Below are 18457 nucleotides of genomic sequence, written 5' to 3'. Positions count from 1 at the left end.
CTTATTGTCAATAATTACAAATTAAGCATGAAATATGGAAATGCTGGTAAGTATTCAAAATGCACTGAGTATCTGGTGAAACAAGCTACCAATCATTGCCAGAAAAAACAAAAACGGCTGTCACATGTTGTCAGCCGCCAATAAGGTATAAAAGAAAATATACAAGCTAGTTATTTTAGTAGACTTGTTTTCTAATCAAGAACGACTTCAAACACATATGTAGAAGAAATATGTTCTAGTACTGATATAGGTGTACTTCCTGCTGGTGGTTTTTCTCATTGTTTCAGTTACTTTCAAGATCAAAGGAAGAGGTTCACTTTCCTTCCAGTGAATTTTAATTTTTCGCACAAATTAGAACTTACGAGGGGCGTTTGAAAAGTCCATACAAAAATAAAAACTCCTTACTTGTTTGGGGTAAACATTTTTTTATTTTTGATATAGTCTCCTTATAGACTTACACACATCGTCCAACGCTTTTCTAAGTTCTTGATCCCTTCCAAATAATAGGAATTGTCCAAATCTGCAAAATAGCTATTAATTGCTGCAATCACCTCCTCGTTTGAATAAAATCTTTGTGCCACCAGCCATTTCCTCAAATTGGGGAACAAATAGTAGTCTGAGGGAGCCAAGTCTTGAGAATAAGGGGAGGGGGGGAAGTGAAACGAGTTGGAATCCTATTTCCATTTATTTTGCGATCACAACTGCTGAGGTGTGTGCTGGTGCATTGTCGTGATGGAAAAGGACTTTTTTGTTGTCCAATCGCCGGTGTTTATCTTGCAGCTCGGTTTTCGAACAGTCCAATAACAATGAATAATATGAACCTGTAATAATTTTACCCTTTTACAGATAGACGGTGAGGATTGTCCCATGTGAATCCCAAAAGACAGTCACCATAACCTTTCTGGCCAAAGGAATGGTCTTCGCCTTTTTGGTGCAGATTCCCCCTTGGTAATCCATTGTTTAGATTGTTGTTTGGTCTCAGGAGTATAGTAATGTATCCATGTTTCATCCACAGTGACGAAGTGATGCTTAAAGGCCTGTAGATTCTTCCCGAACAGCTGCAAACCATCCTAGCAACACTTCACACGATTCCGTTTTTGGTCAAGTGTGAGCAATCGCGGAATCCATCTTGTGGATAGCTTTCTCATGTCGAAATGTTTATGCAAAGTATTATGCACCCATTGACTTGAGATGCCCACAGGACTAGCAATCTCACACACCTTAACTCTCCTGTCATCCATCACCATATCATGGATTTTACCCATAATTTCTGGAGTTGTAACCTCCACAGGGCCTCCAGAACGTTCAGCATCGCTTGTGCCCATATAGCCACTCCGAAAATTTTGAAACCACTTATAAACTGTTCTATTCGAAGGTGCAGAGTCACGGTAATGTTTATCGAGCTTCTCTTTAGTCTTCTGAAGCATTGTGCCTTTCATACAGCAATGCTTAATCACAACACATAATTATTTTTCGTCCATTTTTTGACAATCAGTCGATTTCCTTGATTCACACGAATGGCAAACACAAAGAAATAGAGCAATATGAGAGAAAACTTGGTTTGTGTTCATTCCAAAGATGCTACTAACTAAACATGACCGCGATATGCGCCGGTGGTGCCATCTCTCGGACTTTGCATGGACTTTTCAAACACCCCTCGTACATTATACAACCAGCACATTTATTTAGCAGTGGGGGAGTTTCTCTGTAAGTTCTTGTTATAATCACCATGTAAATAACGAGTATGTAGTGGACAGGTTCTCACTTCAAAAGAAAGAAAATACAGCAGTCGCAATTTTTTGCACGAATTAGAACAAATTCACACAGTTAGTGCATGTATTTAACATTGAGGATCTTCTTAAGCACTGTTCATATTGCATACTGCTATGTAAATAACAAGTAAGAAGGCTAATTCATACTGGCCATCAAGGCACCATCATGTCACAGCTCCTTCACGGTGTGTACACACTCTGTCATGTCATGGCATGTCAAGTCAGTGGAAGTCATGTAATCTCAGTTCACGTAGCTACCCTCAACTGTTTTTTCTCAGGAATTGCGCTCTTCAAAAGATTATTTTCAGGCGCTTTTACATACAAAGTCAATTACACAACATGGTAGCTTAAATACCTGGATGCTGTAGTCCACTAGTCAACATTTGCACAAAATTGACATTTATTGAACTCAAATAGTGTGTAGCTTGCAGGGATAGCTTGTAATGTAGAGAAGGAAGAAAAAAAGAGCAAAACACTACAAAAAAGTGTTTGGGACCGAAAAATATCATCAAGTGACACAAAAACGGAATTTCACACATTATACAAGGAGCTTGTGGAAGAGGAACCCACATTTCATATGGATTTCAGAATGTCTAGGTACCAGTTTTTTTCATTTGTCACATCAAATTGCACCCAGAATTACTAAAAGGAATACACTGTTACAAGCAGCCATCATCCCCCCCCCCCCATGAAAAATTGCTTTGTTAAAGTTTAGTTCCCAGTCTGGTGCAAATTTTTGTGGAATAGTTATATCTCCCTCAATACCTTCCCCTTCAAGAGTTATAGGTTTTCGTTACATCTTCTATTTGGCTTCTGAACAATTCAAGTGCATTACTTGTACTTGGGTTAGCTAGTGAAACCACGTAAATATTGATCAATGATGCTTATAAAACTGTTTCACACACATTCAGGGGAGCTACTTGAGAATAAACAAGTTTGCCACAAACACATATTTAAACAAACAACTCTAATAATTACTTAATGTATACAACACAAAAAAGCATTTTGCCACTGTTGCAATGTCTGAGAATTTCAGCCCATTTCTTTATAAAACACTTCAAACGCCTGACACATACAATTAAATTCCATTTACTAACGAATCTGTTTCTACTCACAGAATTTTTTTCATTTTAGGATAAAGTCATATTGCAATCCATTTCACTGTAAAAACATTAAATATTGTTGCATATTTATAGAAATCCCCTTTAGAAATGTATTAGAGGGCAAGTAATTTAGTACAGTCTTTGTCCTACAGTTCAGACTGTTCCCTCATTGCTTCAATTAATCTTTCACCATTTATTATAAAATTAAAAAATTTTAACAAAAGAAATAACAAAACAAAACGATTTATAACAAATAACAAACATAACGAACAACAAACAGCTGATATCAACAATGAATACCACGATGAAAGAAAATATATAGATCAGCATGTGGCTGGGAGCAAATGAGTGTGGGACAGATAATGACAGTCGTCAAAACTTTCTACAATGCCATGATATTGAATGATGTGATGAGATGGCAAGTGTGGATGCCACCATTTGAAATGCATTGCAGAATTTTTTGTCTGGATTTGACGTAATGTGATGTGATAGCCAGCATGAATTGATCTTGAATTGGGCAGGTTTTCACTCTCAAAGAAAGAAAAGACAGCAATAGTTTTCAAATCTGCAATGAATTAACCAGCTGGACACATAAAGAGATTCTGCTTTCATTTGTCTGCTAGAATGGCTACCGCAGTCAATATTAGACCTACAAGAAAGCCAAAGTACATCTTCAAAAGGAGTGCAGTGACATACATGTGAATAAAGGCACATTATCAATACTGTGACAACAGATTGATTTTTTGGCAACCTCCACGTAATATATCACTTGTATTTTAATAATTGTGTAACACAAATAAAACAAACAGAGAAATACAGTCATATCTCAATGTATGATCTATTTTGCATGTAGAAGTACATGCTGTTCTCAATAAACTTATTTTTCGTTGCTTGCAGAACACAGTGAAAACATCTACATCTATACTCCGCGAGCCACCTTACGGTGTGTGGCGGAGGGTACTTATTGTACCACTATCTGATCCCCCCTTCCCTGTTCCATTCACGAATTGTGCGTGGGAAGAACGACTGCTTGTAAGTCTCCGTATTTGCTCTAATTTCTCGGATCTTTTCGTTGTGATCATTACGCGAGATATATGTGGGCGGTAGTAATATGGTGCCCATCTCTTCCCGGAATGTGCTCTCTCGTAATTTCGATAATAAACCTCTCCGTATTGCGTAACGCCTTTCTTGAAGTGTCCGCCACTGGAGCTTGTTCAGCATCTCCGTAACGCTCTCGCGCTGACTAAATGTCCCCATGACGAATCGCGCTGCTTTTCGCTGGATCATGTCTATCTCTTCTATTAATCCAACCTGGTAAGGGTCCCATACTGATGAGCAATACTCAAGAATCGGACGAACAAGCGTTTTGTAAGCTACTTCTTTCGTCGATGAGTCACATTTTCTTAGAATTCTTCCTATGAATCTCAACCTGGCGCCTGCTTTTCCCACTATTTGTTTTATGTGATCATTCCACTTCAGATCGCTCCGGATAGTAACTCCTAAGTATTTTACGGTCGTTACCGCTTCCAATGATTTACCACCTATGGCATAATCGTACTGGAATGGATTTCTGCCCCTATGTATGCGCATTATATTACATTTATCTACGTTTAGGGAAAGCTGCCAGCTGTCGCACCATGCATTAATCCTCTGCAGGTCCTCCTGGAGTACGTACGAGTCTTCTGATGTTGCTACTTTCTTGTAGACAACCGTGTCATCTGCAAATAGCCTCACGGAGCTACCGATGTTGCCAACTAAGTCATTTATGTGTATTGTAAACAATAAAGGTCCTATCACGCTTCCCTGCGGTACTCCCGAAATTACCTCTACATCTGCAGATTTTGAACCGTTAAGAATGACATGTTGTGTTCTTTCTTCTAGGAAATCCTGAATCCAATCACAAACCTGGTCCGATATTCCGTAAGCTCGTATTTTTTTCACTAAACATAAGTGCGGAACCGTATCAAATGCCTTCCTGAAGTCCAGGAATACGGCATCAATCTGCTCGCCAGTGTCTACGGCACTGTGAATTTCTTGGGCAAATAGGGCGAGCTGAGTTTCACATGATCTCTGTTTGCGGAATCCATGTTGGTTATGATGAAGGAGATTTGTATTATCTAAGAACGTCATAATACGAGAACACAAAACACGTTCCATTATTCTACAACAGATTGACGTAAGCGAAATAGGCCTATAATTATTCGCATCTGATTTATGACCCTTCTTGAAAATGGGAACGACCTGCGATTTCTTCCAGTCGCTAGGTACTTTACGTTCTTCCAGCGATCTACGATAAATTGCTGATAGAAAGGGGGCAAGTTCTTTAGCATAATCACTGTAGAATCTTAAGGGTATCTCGTCTGGTCCGGATGCTTTTCCGCTACTAAGTGATAGCAGTTGTTTTTCAATTCCGATATCGTTTATTTCAATATTTTCCATTTTGGCGTCCGTGCAACGGCTGAAGTCAGGGACCGTGTTACGATTTTCCGCAGTGAAACAGTTTCGGAACACTGAATTCAGTATTTCTGCCTTTCTTCGGTCGTCCTCTGTTTCGGTGCCATCGTGGTCAACGAGTGACTGAATAGGGGATTTAGATCCGCTTACCGATTTTACATATGACCAAAACTTTTTAGGGTTCTTGTTTAGATTGTTTGCCAATGTTTTATGTTCGAATTCGTTGAATGCTTCTCTCATTGCTCTCTTTACGCTCTTTTTCGCTTCGTTCAGCTTTTCCTTATCAGCTATGATTCGACTACTCTTAAACCTATGATGAAGCTTTCTTTGTTTCCGTAGTACCTTTCATACATGATTGTTATACCACGGTGGATCTTTCCCCTCGCTTTGGACCTTAGTCGGTACGAACTTATCTAAGGCGTACTGGACGATGTTTCTGAATTTTTTCCATTTTTGTTCACATCCTCTTCCTCAGAAATGAACGTTTGATGGTGGTCACTCAGATATTCTGCGATTTGTGCCCTATCACTCTTGTTAAGCAAATATATTTTCCTTCCTTTCTTGGCATTTCTTATTACACTTGTAGTCATTGATGCAACCACTGACTTATAATCACTGATACCCTCTTCTACATTCACGGAGTCGAAAAGTTCCGGTCTATTTGTTGCTATGAGGTCTAAAACGTTAGCTTCACGAGTTGGTTCTCTAACTATCTGCTCGAAGTAATTCTCGGACAAGGCAGTCAGGATAATGTCACAAGAGTCTCTGTCCCTGGCTCCAGTTCTGATTGTGTGACTATCCCATTATATACCTGGTAGATTGAAGTCTCCCCCTATTACAATAGTATGATCACGAAACTTCTTCACGACGTTCTGCAGGTTCTCTCTGAGGTGCTCAACTACTACGGTTGCTGATGCAGGTGGTCTATAGAAGCATCCGACTATCATATCTGACCCACCTTTGATACTTAACTTAACCCAGATTATTTCACATTCGCATTCGCTAATAACTTCACTGGATATTATTGAATTCTTTACTGCTATAAATACTCCTCCACCATTGGCGTTTATCCTATCCTTGCGGTATATATTCCATTCTGTGTCTAGGATTTCGTTACTGTTCACTTCCGGTTTTAACCAACTTTCCGTTCCTAATACTATATGCGCACTATTTCCTTCAATAAGAGATACTAATTCAGGAACCTTGCCCTGGATACTCCTGCAGTTTACCAATATTACGTTGACTTTTCCTGTTTTTGGTCTCTGAGGACGGACGTTCTTTATCAACGATGATAATGTCCTCTCTGGTAAGCCGTCAGGTATTTTATCGTTTCGCCCAAGGGGGGGTCCCTCTAACCTAAAAAACCCCCGTGTGCACGCCACACGTACTCTGCTACCCTAGTAGCTGCTTCCGGTGTGTAGTGCACGCCTGACCTGTCTAGGGGGGCCCTACAGTTCTCCACCCAATAACGGAGGTCGATGAATTTGCAACCATTATAGTCGCAGAGTCGTCTGAGCCTCTGGTTTAGACCCTCCACACGGCTCCAAACCAGAGGACCGCGATCGACTCTGGGCACTATGCTGCAGATATTAAGCTCAGCTTGCACTCCGCGTGCGATGCTGGTTGTCTTCACCAAATCAGCCAGCCGCCGGAAGGAACCAAGGATGGCCTCAGAACCCAAGCGGCAGGCGTCATTCGTTCCGACATGTGCTACTATCTGCAGCCGGTCACACCCAGTGCGTTCAATAGCTGCCGGAAGGGCCTCCTCCACATTACGGACGAGACCCCCCGGCAAGCACACCGAGTGCACACTGGCATTCTTCCCCGACCTACCCGCTATTTTCCTAAGGGGCTCCGTAACCCGCCTAACGTTGGAGCTCCCTATAACTAATAGGCCCGCCCTCTGTGACTGTCGGGACCTTGCCGGAGAAACAAACTGATTGATGGAGTTTCCATATGTAGCCATCCAGCTGCAGTCGAATGGCGCCAATCGATTGTTGGGTTAGCCTAGTGGCATCACAAAGTTAAAACGACTTAAATTTTTTCTGGCGTGGCAAAAAGTGGAGCCACTAGAATGATACTGAGGCGAAACAAGCACTGTATCGTTTAAGAGGTAGAGAAGCGAGCGATTGTTCTGGGCCTTAGCACGTTCACTACTCTTACCATCACCATGTCATCATAACAGGCCTGTGGAGTGCATCAAAAGCTAAGAGTGAAATTGAAAAGTAAAATAACTTTCCCAAATTTTATCAGTGTACATTTCACCATATTAATGGTAACTCAGAATGAGAAAATGAATATGTTTTACTAAAAATATTATTTTAAGAAAAAATAGTGGCGCTAAATAATGAAGCTAGAAAGCTAAAAACTTGATCATAGTAATAGTTTAGTCAGAATTGGCGGTCTTACGAAAAATTGAAGGCACTAAATATTAGACTCAAAAGATGAAAATTCATATTTAGCCTAAGTTTGATCTAAAAACTTTATATACGTGACACCAAAAAGCTAACTTTATTTGTTTCCATATTATTTATTAAAAACGAAATTTGGAAAGAAAACTTCCTTATTCATAATAGATTAAGTATCATTTGTACTTGTTATAAAACGTTCTACTTACAGTACATCATTACTTTATTCTAAATAACAATCATTACAAGGAATCTCAAAGAGCCAATGCAGAGGTCATGTTTTACTCTCAGTTCCGTTCTAAAAATTATAGGTGGCAAAGTTTAAATGCAGGCAAGCTAAAAATTTTTCAGTGACTAAATCAAATTTAACTCTAATTAAATAAAAATTAAGAAGATTCTAAATTATTAAATGAAAAATATATTAGTTAATTTGTGTCCAAGAAAAGGGCCACATAAAATAAATAAATAAAATAAAATAAAATATTAATTATGTATTATAGTGATTGATTGTAATTAATATTTGCATATCTGGAACGTGGACGTTTAATTATTTGGTATCAGACGCTTGACAATGGCTTTTTCGTAAGTGCAGTGTTGTTCGTAGTTGAGCATGAAATAAGACTTCGTATTTAAATCATTTCCAAAGACTGCTGCGGTAGGTGCGGACTCAAAATGTAAATCTCAGTATTAGAATAATTTGCTAGCCATGTCAATATGTCGTACAGAGGTGACTGTCTATTTCATAAATATAAATTCTTTACAGAATCGAGTGCCTAGTAAGTTTGCAGCTCGCAGTGTTCTTATATAACATCAAAAATGGCGGTGTGCCAGTTAATAAAATATACGTGCTTCCAGCCTCAGCTATTCTACAAGACCTTCTCCTTCTTAATGAAACATAAGAGTGTCATAATTGTATTTTGTTTTATCAGCGGCATAACGCTGCAGTTCTGTGCCATATGCTTTATTTATTTGTCAGAGATTAATTATTTAATTAAGATTTCGCGTTTCCGAGGAAACTCACGCACGGCATGCAAATGTGCCTTTATATTGCCCCCAGAATTGCGAGGCGAAAGGACACACCTGCAGGCGAACAATTCACCTAAAGGCACAAGAAAATCTAAGTTATCTACAACTATTTACATGACATACATTATACAGTATATTACACACAAAATTTGAATGACGCGCGTGCGCCATAAAAGTTCTTATGTTGGCAAAATAGAGTGCGCGCATGCGCAGAAGCATCTATGTGACTCCGGCACTGCCGTTATATCGTAAATTTACATCACGCAGCACAGTATTACAGTTCATATTGTTCATGTGCGCGCGCGTTTCTTAGTCATTGAACAAAGAAAATATTCCACCAAGATTACATATGAAGTGTGGTGTCACCGCCAGACACCACACTTGCTAGGTGGTAGCCTTTAAATCGGCCGCGGTCCGTTAGTATACGTCGGACCCACGTGTCGCCACTATCAGTGATTGCAGACCGAGCGCCGCCACACGGCAGGTCTAGAGAGACTTCCTAGCACTCGCCCCAGTTGTACAGCCGACTTTGCTAGCGATGGTTCACTGACAAATTACGCTCTCATTTGCCGAGACGATAGTTAGCATAGCCTTCAGCTACGTCATTTGCTACGACCTAGCAAGGCGCCATTATCATTTGCTATTTATCTTGTGATGCATGTACCGTCAGACCGATGTTAACCAATTATGGATTAAAGTTAAGTATTCCAGAAGCTGCGTACTATTTTTGCTACTATAAAGACCTTGTCATTTTCCAAACCTCACGCCAGCCTGTGTGAGCTTTAATGTGTGCCTTTCGGCTTCACATCATAGTGGCTTGGCTGTCTTGCCAAGTCACAACAGTTGGCGACGAGGATTTTGCGTTCGTATTGATCTTGCCAAGTCACAACATGAAGAGTACATTCTATGACAGGAAACTTAATTTTAAAATTACAATATTTGTTATAATACTACTTTAGATTGTTGAATGTTCTTAGTTATATAGTATTCCACTGAAATGCTTCAAAGAAAAATGTCTTTTTGTTTCAGGTGCGTTCACCTATACACATCGTGTCGTTATTACGGTTTATGTTCATCTGCTGCACAGTAATGTTTCACAGGTTGTGTCGTCGAGGTAAAGTTTTTTGATCTCAGTAACATCGCTGTATAACAACGTAATTGATACATAAGCATGTCCATTTCCTATTTCTATTATAGTCGTTGTGATGCAGTTCGGTGTGACAACAAGCATTGTTTATTACCCATCGCACGTGGCCCGTCGAGTAATTGCTCCATATGCAGTTCGTTTTCAATATTCCGTGGAAGCTTGGTTGCAGAACCTCGGACGGCACATAGCTGGCGTCGATCCTTGGACAGCCCAGGTAAGTGTGTCCGTCACATTTCGAGAACATTCCATTCCCTGAAGTTCCAACCAAAACTCTTCCACTCGCCGTGTTATTTTTTGGAGAGGCACGTTGTGACCATTTAATCCAGTTAACATCTTGAAGTTAGATACTGTAGTAATGTCACTAGGCGATGCACCAATTATGCACTTCACATTTTCAGTTTTTTGCTAAATATAGCTCACCTAAATGTTCGTAGTTACTTATCAAAGAAATCGTTCATCGCGTTTACAAAGGTACGATGCATGATGAATGTCATTAACAGTTTCTTTCACATAGGTTTCTGCATAGTTGTTGACTTAGTAATGTACGTTAATGTCCGTGAACAGTGGTTCACTATGCAATTTTTTTAAAGTTTTTCACATTTTGGCACTCGTTATTGTTCAAATTTTCACATAGTAGCAGTTACATTATACATCATTTAAAAAAAAACATAAGTAATCATACATATACATGTCACGTATTTTCTTTCTACAGTTACACATAAATATGTTTACATCATCATTACATAGCTATAAATTATTAAATTATGTCACATTTGATTACATGAATTGCAGATATTTACTTTCTCTTTAATGGTTTTGCTGGGATTTTATCGATGTTTTTTGTGATGTCATCTGAAATTAAGATAGGTTAGACACAACATTCATTACATCAGTAGGCAAGACCAGGCGTTTTCACTACTCAATAAATATTCAAAATAATAAGAGATGGAAAACTGTTAGATTCCTCGCGTTTTGTGCGTGTGTGTATAGTGTCTGTGTGGCCTTGGCTACTGGTAGATGCTTTTCTTGCTGAGAGATGTGCGTCTGATCTATTTCTCGAAGTAAAAGGTCCCTTCACAGATGACGTCTGTCGGTTCGTCAGGTGTCATACCAAGTCAGTGGTACCTACAGTCACAAATGTTCCGTGAAAAATTAATATATCATTCACTGCTACGTAATCATAAATTTTACCTTAATATTCAGTCTTCTTGGTAGTACCGCGGCGTTGAAAGAAAAGTTCTTCTGTCTTCAACTGCGTCACTGGAACAGCTGAAATGAACATTTCTATACTACTTATTATCTATGTTGTAATTTGTTTTAGTTCTTGCCACACAGCAGGTCATTGAGATAACGGTACGTTATATGTCTTGTGGTAGAAGATCTTGTGAGGCTTGACTTCAATTTTGTAGACATACGTGTTGATAACACCTAATAGTTTGGTAAGAACTTGTAAATATTTGGATAGCACTTCCTGTAGTTTCATACGTTCATGTACACTGAGAGCTGTAGCTTCATTTATCTTATGATCAATCAATGTTTTCAAGTCCATTAGCTCTGTGTCAGATGAGTGTGTGTGCGTATCTTGAATGTCTTTGTCAAGTACTAACTGAACCTTGTACCCTGTACAGTGTTTGTCATGCTTTAGAGTTCTCCTATCCAAATCAATAACAATTACACTGCCTTTATCATTTAAAATACATTTACCTTTGGAGAAGTCTATAATGCAGTCCTTCTCGCTCATAATATCCAATCCTAATATGCAATTTGTCACAAGGTTTTGTACAACGAGGAATGACCATTGTACAGTTCCATTACCTATTTTAATGTTTACAAAAACTTGCTTCTTAACCCTACATGACTTATTATCTAGAGCAGTAGTTATTTTACAGTTTTGGGCAGGAAACTCAGGCACAGGCTCGAATTCACATATCTTTTTATAGAAATTAAAAGACAAAACGCTCACAGCTGCACGTGTATCTAAGATAATACTAGTTGGAATCCCACCTACTACACGAGTAGTAGATGCTAAAACAATTTCATTTTGTTTGAACGACATTGTGTACTGTCTTGCAAAAGTTCATCTGATGTATCCTCATTGTGGTTGTAGCTTATAAATAAAACAGGTAGTTTTTGTTTAGAATTATTAGGCATATCAATATTTTGTTGTTCAATGGTGGTGTCAAATAACTGATTAACATTGAAGTCGCCCCCCAAGAATTCTTCAGCCACGACCCGGGGCATAGAAGTGACTGTTTCTAGTTTGTTGGATTAGCATTTGTATTAGGTATTGACACAGATTGAGGTTGTGTATCAGGTGTCACTTCTATTATATTCACATTCGGATATTGCCTGTTGTGATCTCCAAACTTTTGTGGTTGTTGTTGTTGTTGTTGCGCATTATGAGTTATCTGACGGTCATAAAGTACGCTCCAATTTTGTCCTGGTGGCTGCTGTGGTATAGCAGTGTTTGAATGAAAGTATTGATCGCTAAGAGTCCACCCTTGATGCTGTCTTGGCTCGTAGATATTATTATTTCTATTTCTGTTTGTGTTTTTGTTGTTATATTTGTATCCGTTGTTACCATTGTTGTTGTTGTTATTACCGCGGTGCCTTTTGTATGGATTGCCGCATGAAGTGTTATTACTGTTGTAACTGTTGTTTGTATTGGTATACGCGTGTTGATTTTGATTTTCGTATTGAGACGGCATGGGAGTTTGCTGTTTTTGCTGTACAGCGTATCCAACTGTCGGCGCGCCAGAATCGAGTTGGCAAGCCTGCATGTTTTGCATACCACTAATATAAACATTGTGGTTGCTGTTTTGCCGCACGAACCGAATCTAAAGCTGTTAAAAAATAATCTGGATCGTCATCCGGAATATGTAAGAGTTTTTCTTTAATGTTGAAAGGCAATTTGGCCTTCAACGCACGGAGTATATCACGTGTTGCGACTTGTTCGTCCAAAAAATGTCCCATGTTCAAGTATTTTTCAAAATATCTGCGTAAGTTACCATTTTTACTGTTAAAAGTTCCAGGTTCTAAAAGTTGTCTTCTGAGTCGATCCTGGACGGATTGCGACCAGAATTTGTTCAGAAAGGCACGCTCAAACTCACTGCACGTGGTACATACGTCAGCTTGACTGTATGCCCAGACAGCTGCATCGCCTTGGATGTAACCGACAATATACGAAATCTTTTTCTGGTCACTCCAAGTGCGTGGAAATGCGTTACTAAAAGATTTAAGAAAAATCACCGGATGAATGGTTCGTTTTTCTGGGATAAAAGTCTGAAATTGCCAGTGTTTTATTAAGCTTTCTTCTTCCTTTGCGTTATGATATGGATTTGTTCCACTGTAATTACTGTAATGTTCAGATGGCGAGTAATTACGATAATGTTGCTGTGGTTTACCATGATAATAGCTTGTGTTTGTGTTTGCACGTCGTGGTATGTGTTGTCGTCGTGGTGTGTTTTGTTCTTGTGTGTTTGTCATGTGCGGTATGTGTGCGTCATACTCGTATGTATATTGGTTTCTGAACTGTAAATTTTGACTGATATTTTCGTTACATTCAGACTGTGGTTGATCGGTGAATTGTCTCATGGGTGCAGTGACAGATTGTACTGCGTCACTAATCAGCTGTTTGTTATTAGTGATGTATTCCACTATGGAGTCGTGCACAATTGTTGGTAAATTTTCACGTATGCATCTATCAAAATGTTTGTCTTTGTTCTCTACCCAATCATGAAATTCTATATTAATATTTTGAAAATGAGCTGTGGCATCAGATTGTAAGATGTCAGTCAGGTGTTGTTCAACATCGTCAAATTTATTCTGCACGTCAGTAATTCGTTTTTCAAGGTTGTCGTGTACTGAAGGATATGTTTGAATTTGTTCAGTAAGAGCTTCACACGTGACATTAAGGTTTTTTACGTGTGTCTGCAAAAGTGCCACGTCATTTGTAGCCTTTTCTTGTATCGTATTAAGCTTGGAAAATTTCGTACTGAGTTCAGTCATCTGTTTGGTCAGTGTGGCGTCTATAAGTTCCACACATTTACATAAAGTTTCATTACCTGTCTTGATTGCTATGTGATCAGATTTAATTTCGTCATTTTGTGTCTTGAACTGTTCATTTTGTGTCTTTAACTGTTCATTTTGTGTCTTTAAGGTTGCCATATTTTCTGCGTTTTGATTCATTAGCATGTATTAACATGGGCTCTGACTGAGACTTTGAAATTTTTGTGGTGGACGGCCTATTGTCAAAATTTCCGTTAACACTTGCGTCAATATTTGATGAATCGTCACTACCAGTTGCTGTCGTAAAGTCATTTTCAAACATTAGTCTCTCGTCTGAGTCGGATTGCGTCTGAATAGTATGTCTTTGCTGTTCCATCTTTGCGTATTGTTTTCTAGTTATGACCATGCCAGAAGTAAGATATGCTTCGAGAAAATAAGGTTCGACACTGGTTTTAAAATAAAATGCAGTTGAACATGAATCGCTCGTAGCAACAATGGCTGTTCGTTAATTTAAAAATGTAAACTGAATATGGGATTATTGTTAATGGCTGCTGGCCATGTTACAACGCATCATACAGAAGTCGGCCATATTGTACACTCGTGTATAGGTATTGTTGCAGAAGTTATTGTTTAAGGAAAAGCACTGAGAATGAAATTTATCACTGAAAACTGCTACGCGTGAAAGAAATACTACAGAATCTACTGAAGAGCTAATACATTGAATTATGCGTCTGGTCCAACCTGCCAATGCACAGATGCTGCATCTTACTTTATTTTGCTGGAAGCTTCATTGCGTCTTCCCGCAAAATTTTACAATTGGAAAATATCTTCAGATTTTTGTTATTTCTCATATATTCAAGTCCAGGTGCAGAAAGTTGATTCTTCACATGAAACAAAGAGAACAATGTAACAAATGACAAAATAACAAGTCTGACACACAGTCGCCAATATAAAATAAATAAATAAATAAAATAAAATAAATAAAATAAAATAAAATATTAATTATGTATTATAGTGATTGGTTGTAAGTAATATTTGCTTATCTGGAACGTGGACGTTTAATTATTTGGTATCAGACGCTTGACAATGGCTTTTTCGTAAGTGCAATGTTATTCGTAGTTGACCGTGAAATAAGAGTCTAATAATCGGACTTCGTATTTAAATCATTTCCAAAGACTGCTGCGGTAGGTGCGGACTCAAAATCTAAATCTCAATATTAGAATAATTTGCCAGCCATGTCAATATGTCATACAGAGGTGACTGTCTATTTCATATGACTGTCTATTTCATAAATATAAATTCTTTACAGAATCGAGTGCCTAGTAAGATTGCAAATCGCGGTGTTCTTATATAACGTCAAAAATGGCGGTGTGCCAGTTAATAAAATATATTTGCTTCCAGCCTCAGCTATTCTACAAGACCTTCTCCTTCTTAATGACACATAAGAGTGTCATAATTGTATTTTGTTTTATCAGCGGCATAGCGCTGCAGTTCTGTGCCATAGGCTTTATTTACTTGTCAGAGATTAATTATTTAATTAAGATATCGCATTTCTGAGGAAACTCAAGCACGGCATGCAAATGTGCCTTTATAGCCATTTACATGCTCTGTTGCCTAGAGCAGTTGATAACAAATGTCCCATTTGGCAGTCCACTGCAACTGTATATAAATACTGCCAGAGGCAATGGAAAGAGACACAGAGACATTAGTATGTCCATGTCAGTCAAACGCCTATCAATAGAATTTTCGGTAAAGTAGGAAGTGATCTCGTGAGGACTGTACGCCATCCTGGGTGACTTAGATTTCACAGAAGTAACAGTTTCTGTGCTACCAGTGGGACAAAATGGCGAGATTATTTTCCACTTTTAAGGTGAGCAATTAATTTATGATGATTAAAAGTTAGGGCGAAGACCATTTTACCTGGAATCTTCCATAGAGATCACCTCTGAACTGTTAATATGGGTTTTTCCTATAGAGACACTATCATTATTATAATGAACATTATTATATTTTGTGCTTTTATTGAATATATTAATCAGTTAAAACCCAAAACTTTTATTTTAGTCATAGTTCTTGATCCCAGTGAACAAGTAGCAATTAGGAACATCTTCTTTCAGAGCATGTAAAGAATAATGTGGACCTGCAGACAAATAAGTATGGTCAGTATGTTCTCCATCACTTTCTGGCTGACTGCTTTCAGAGTTTTGTAAATGGCGAAGTTAGGTGTCAAGTACACATGCGCAAACTATTTAAGTGTTTTTCCACATTAACAACATAAAAAAACTAAAGACCAGAAAGATTATTTACCCCCAACCCCACAATACAACCTGAAATTGGATGTTTCCACACGCAACGTCTCTGATGCCACTGAATGGGGTTCCTTTGCATGTGGAAAACCAGGTGCAAACAATAATTCCGCCATTGATGCCTCCAGCATTAGGCCAAATAGGCATGTTTTAGAAGAGTCACAAGGAATAAATTGTCGCCTCTCTCATCTTGACTCCAGTACTACGTTCACAGCAGCACCAGTTCACTTAATTGTGTATTTGATCGTACGAACCATGACATGTTGGAGAAATTACAATTCTATGGTATAAATGGAACAGCATATGAGTGGTTTAAGTCATAACAGGAAGCAAAAAGTCTCTTTATATGCTTCAAGTGATTCAAAGGAGTTTGCCACTTCATCTAACTGGGGTGAAATTACATGAGGTGATCCACAAGGTTCAGTCATGGGTCCCCTCGTATTCTTGATATATGTGAATGACCTCCCTTCTTATGTGAAACAAGATGCTGAATTGACACTGTTTGCTGATGATACAAGTATCATTATTAATACAGTAAAATCAAGTCCGATAGAAAATGATACAAATAAGGTCTTTGGAAAAGTCATTAATTGGTTTTCTGCGAATGGGCTTGCTCTCAACTTTGAAAAAACACAGTACATCCAGTTTTCTGCTGCAAAAAGTATAATTTCTTCAATAAACATAACACATTCAAAGAAGCCAGTAGCCAGGGTAGAACATACTAAGTTTTTGGGTGTACATATAGATGAAAATCTTTACTGGAAAATTCATATTTTGGATCTCTTAAAACGACTAGGTTCAGCAACTTTTGCAATCAGAATTATTGCCAATTTTGAGGATGAAGAAATTAGTAAACTAACATACTTCGCATGCTTACACTCTCTGTTGTCATGCGGAATAATATTTTGGCGCAACTCAACATTTAGGCAAAAGATATTCACTGCTCAAAAGAAAGTAGTTAGAACAATGTGTGGGGTTCATAGTCACACATCTTGTAGGCCTCTGTTTAAAAGGTTAGGAATTCTTACAACTGCTTCACTGTATATTTACTCAGTAATAAAAAATTTTCTCAATAACATGGACTATTTTAAAATCAACAGCGACATTCATGATTACAATAGCATAAAAAAGAAAGACCTACACTATCCTTTACTTAACCTGCCTTTGGCACAGAAAGGTGTAAAATCTTCTGCTATAAAACTTTTTGATAAATTGTCAGATGAAATAAAATGTCTGACAGACAGCAGTAATAGTTTCAAAAACAAATTGAAATCATACATCCTTGACAACTCCTTCTATACCATAGATGAATTCTTGAGTAAGAGTAAATAAATCTGGAGATATAATATATGCATGTTATGCCATTTAAGGGAATGGGATAATAACAGAAATATTTAGGCATAGCACTACAATGAAAACAAAAAAAACTTGTTTCCTGTTGTTTCTTGTGCACATTTCTCGTGCATTTGACACGTTCCACATCATAACGGTTTTCCGTGCTGTTGATCAATGGAACACATAACCAATGAACTAACTAACTAACTACTTGTTAGATTAATATTCAGTTAGTTACTGAATATCTTAACAATCGGCTTTTTCTTGGGTGATTTTGTGTTTCATTAGCAATAGCCATTGTTAACGGGTATGACATCTAGTTCTTAAAAATTTGCTATACAAGTATTTTTACAGCACTGTTATGTAGCTATTGATAGTAAGTATCAGATCATTGGTACAACAAAGGTAGTGTCTGTTAAGTGCCTGTCCTCTCATTAATGACTTACACTTATGTGTGACAGTGAATAACACACCATAAACAATTTGTAATTAGTTATTCTGATTATAAACCTTCAGTTTCACAGCCATCTTTTGTCAACAAGTGAGGTTAAAGATAAACTAATATAAAATAAACTTTATATTAAGTTAACTTAAATATTAATTAATTATATAATCTAATTATCAAGTTTATAATTATATTGTTATAATTAATATAATTTTTATATTAATATAAGATATTATATTTCATATTATTAATCTTATTTATTATATCCAATTATAACAATGTCTAATATTCATCTACATATTATTATATACATTATAATACAATAATTTATTTTAAGCTGAAAACATAAGTAGCCATAATCCTCAGTAGATAAATGTATTAAAATAATAATTTAATTATAATAAAATAAACTTATAAGTATTTACATTTAATTAAATGTCATATATTAATATT

This window comes from Schistocerca americana, chromosome 7 (assembly GCF_021461395.2).
Source record: "Schistocerca americana isolate TAMUIC-IGC-003095 chromosome 7, iqSchAmer2.1, whole genome shotgun sequence".
Classification (NCBI taxonomy): Eukaryota; Metazoa; Arthropoda; class Insecta; order Orthoptera; family Acrididae; genus Schistocerca; species Schistocerca americana.
This window is presented reverse-complemented; position numbering follows the sequence as displayed.